This window comes from Phocoena phocoena, chromosome 5 (genome assembly GCF_963924675.1).
Source record: "Phocoena phocoena chromosome 5, mPhoPho1.1, whole genome shotgun sequence".
NCBI classification, from domain to species: domain Eukaryota; kingdom Metazoa; phylum Chordata; class Mammalia; order Artiodactyla; family Phocoenidae; genus Phocoena; species Phocoena phocoena.
Genome location: NC_089223.1, coordinates 19,506,942 through 19,511,178, shown reverse-complemented (window position 1 = coordinate 19,511,178; position 4,237 = coordinate 19,506,942).

Sequence of the window (4,237 nt, the reverse complement as noted above, 5' to 3'; positions counted from 1 at the left end):
GCAAATGTGACATTCTCTTTGTTAAAATCTCATTTTTGATTTCCATTGTTTTCTGGAAGAAACAGAATCCTTAATATTGCCCTGCATGATCTATTGTTATCATATTCTATGTTTCCCTTTGCCTGCTGTGCTGTGGTCATACTGGCTGTATTTAGGTTCTCAGATGTTCTTTGTTTCTTTGTGCCACGGGGCTTTTGCACTTGCTATCTTCTCTGGTCTTAAACTATCGCTGTTCTTTTGTGGTTTAAAAAAATTTTTTTTTTGAAATAATTTTTCTGCCATATTCCGAAGAATGTTGCTATTTCCCCCGTTTCCATTTCAGGGGCTGAAACGTGAGCAGAACCTTCACAGATATTTACTTTTCTGGCTGAAGAACTGGCTTATTCTTTAGGAAAGCATAATGTTTGTTTCTCTATTATCTTTTTCAAGAAGGTGAGGAAGCAGATAGCTCTTATAGTCACAGATGGTTTGTTTTGTTAAATCCTAATATATCTCTTGAGACCAAAATCCAATTGCGAAGGTGTATAAACATCTCACTCAAAATAAGCCCTAGAGATCTGCTGTACAACATTGTACCTAGTTAACAATAATGTATTTTACACTTAAGAATTTGTTAAGGGGGTAGACCTAATGTAAGTGTTCTTATAAAATAAAATAAGATGTATATAAAATAAATATCTCAGTCACAGTACTATAATGTATGGAAATCAGGGTGAAGAGAACATATGGTGATCGTAAGTAAGGTTCTTATGCTCTTCAACAGTGTTAATGACAAGTCATCTGCTGGGATTCCCTGAGTCTGCTGATGCAGAAAATCTGGGAGGTACTGGGCATGACTTGCCACGTCTGAGTTACAAAACATCTCATTTTGCAACATTATGACAAATGCCAATGTCTTGCAAGGATGCTTAGGACTCCTGAGGGTGACTGCAGATGCTCTTAATGAGTGCCAGGCATGAATGCCAAAACAGCCTCAGCTTATACTTCCCCGAACCCCTTGCCTTTCTTTTTCTCAAGTGAAGAAAAGAGAAAGTGCTAGTGGCAAAACCATAGCACTTTTTTTTTTTCTTTTGCGGTACGCGGGGCCTCTCACTGTCTTGGCCTCTCTCGTTGCCGAGCACAGGCTCCCGACGTGCAGGCTCAGCGGCCATGGCTCACGGGTCCAGCCGCTCCTCGGCATGTGGGATCTTCCCGGACCGGGGCATGAACCCGTGTCCCCTGCATCAGCAGGCGGACTCCCAACCACTGCGCCACCAGGGAAGCCCCAAGGGCAAATTTTGAATGCCAAATAAGCCTCATGCATGCCACCACTCCCCTTACCCTCCCCCATCATTCTTGACAGCAAACATCACTGACTGATTTTGACACTGTTTGCCACTGAACCCAGGTTTCAGACGCTGTCTCAACATATCACAGCAGGCATCCTTCATCCAGTTTTTCTTTTCCCATTAAATGGAAAATGAGACCAGCTTACATATACATAAAATGTAAGTCAGTGTTTTTCAAACAGTATAGATTTCTTTATTGCAGGATTAGTCTTCAATACTTGGATGTCTAATATGCTCTTCTAAAAGGGACTAAAATACATAGCACTTTCTCATCTCACTTGATCACAGAAACCCTTTTAAATTGAATATGCGTGAGTTCCTTGTAACACAGTTTGGGAAATACTGTACTTTACACTGATGGATATTTCTGCTTGAAGCTTCTCATGTTTATGGGTGATCCAGGTGGTCATTCAACATTTTGTAAGCATTGGTTTTGTAAATAATGATGTGGATTTGAATCATATGCTATAAGGCTGTGCCTGAGAGCCAGTCAGATAACAAGTCACCTATATCACACTGTAGTCACATTTCAAAGAGGATTATTTTTTGCCAACTATCTTCACTGAGAATTTACTTGGAACCAAAAATATACTAAGCACCTATGTCTCATTTAAGCGGAGTGACCGTGTATCTCAGCTTATGCTGGAGGTATGCCTGCCTTTTTTTTTTTTTTTTATCACAATCATTAGCAGTACTGCATTTTAAGTGTCCTAATAGTGTCCTATTATTAATTAAATAATATTTTTACTTTTAGTTCTCAAACCACCTATGCTGATGTTGGTATTGATAACCCCACTTTACTAATGATTAAATAGGGCTCAGGGAAACTGGAAAACTGGCTTAGTTTACATAGCTAGGATATAGGTGAGCCAATATTCAAACTACGTTGGTCTTTCCTCAAAGTTCATGCTCTTGAACGCAATACTGCACTTCTCATGTAAGCACATGATGTCATTTAATACCTGTAAAATTATGTAAGAATCTGCATTTTGAAGATGAGAATATTGAGGAAATCATATACTGTAATTTATAAATTTGAAGCCTATTTTATTTATTTATTTATTATTGGTTTTGGCCGAGCCTCACAGCTTGCAGGATCTCCGGGATCTCCCCGACCAGGGATCAAACGCGTGCCCCGTTCAGTGGAAGCACGGAGTCCTAACCACTGGACGGCCAGGGAAGTCCCAGGTCTATTGTATTTAGAATCTTGTTTTTGCTGTCTTTTGTGTGGCAGTCCCTGCCTTTAAAGGTCATCTCCACAAAATAAGGAAGGCCAACAAGTATGGTTGGCAGGTACAGTTACAGAAAGTACTACAAGGGGGGCCTCATACCAGCCCTGTGCTGATTAGCTGGGAGTGACCAGATCCGGCTCATGAGCAGACCTCTTTCCTAAATATTTACCCATTTAGAAAAGCAATATGCAGTAAAATTCAGGTAAGTCCAAGTTATTAAAATCAGACCCCCTGAGCATTAGAAGAAGGAACTCAGATGAGCAAGTGCTTAGAGCATGAATAGGATATAATAATGACTTAAGTTACAAGGTCATTTTCATTAGAACAATACTGAGAACAGTCTCATTTTCTAAAAATTGGAGTCTCCACTGGTAGCATAATCTAATGTTTGATTTACAAAAATGTTTAAGTCATGTGTTCTTTTGAGTACTTAATGGTCCATTTAAGTTACACCATATGCACTTCAAAATATAAACACTGATTTATGCTATCACATGGGTTTCCACTTCCAGAAAATTCCATATAAAGTTAACTGTTTTTATTTTAATAACATTCTTCTAAGTGTTAATCCCATTTTACTTTATAGTGTAGATCAGAGTTTCCCAACCTCGAAGTGTTGACATTTTGGACAGGACATTTCTTTGTCTTGTAGTTTATTGGATGTTCATTAGCATCCCTTGTCTCTACACACTAGATGCCAAGAGCACCTTCTCTGAAGTCATGACAATAAAAAGTGCCTCCAGATATTGCGAGATGCCCTAGTTGAGAACCCCTGGTCTAGATGCTTCTTCTTCTTTATCCTAGAAAACTAAGTAGAAAAGAAGGGAATTAATTTTAAACATAAAATTCTTTTGATAACATTTAATACCAGTCCAGATTTCTTTAGAAGTCAGAGTCAAGTAAATTTAAGAGGAAGGGGGTGGTTCTTGTGTACATTAAGAGTAATGGATTGGGAACAAATCCAAATTGAGAAAGGGATGACAGGAAAGATAAGGTATTTTATTACCTACTGGTTGCTCAGGCTTCCAGAATCAGCACAAAATCTTCAGAAGATTTCCCATACAGGTGTTTCCTTTCTGGCAGTGACTGGGGCTCTTAGGCAAATGCCCCAAATCTCCAAGGAAAGCTCACATCTTCCTAGTCTACTAGTCTAGATCCTGACATATGATCTCTTCCATCACTAAGAACAAACTTCTGTAGCGTGGCTCAAATTTGATAGACAGTATTCTGTATGTTAAGAATAAAGCCCAGAGATGAAAAAATATTGCTTCCTTCTGGGTATTCTTATCTGGGATCATTCCTAAATTTGGATTACCCTTCCTCCACCTTTGCGTTTCTCTACTTTTCATCTCTTCCTTCAATGCAACAGGCTTGATGTGAACTTCTCTGATCCCCCAACTCCAAACTTCTCTGTCTACTATGATCTGGACAAGGCTAATAAGTCAAGGAGGGGAGGGACCATGGTTCAGGAGTCATAGGGAGGACCTCAGTTATTTTTGGTTTCTTTTCCTCCCTTTCATTGTGATGACAAAGTAGTAAGATTTCAAGGACCAGAGTATCTGGGGAAAGAGACTATTAAAGGGGCTTTTTGCCATGGTTTTATTCTAAACTAGCCCAGTTCAGAAGGATAGAACTTAGAGGTGCTGACTTTAGATTTCTTTCCATGTTAAAAAACTG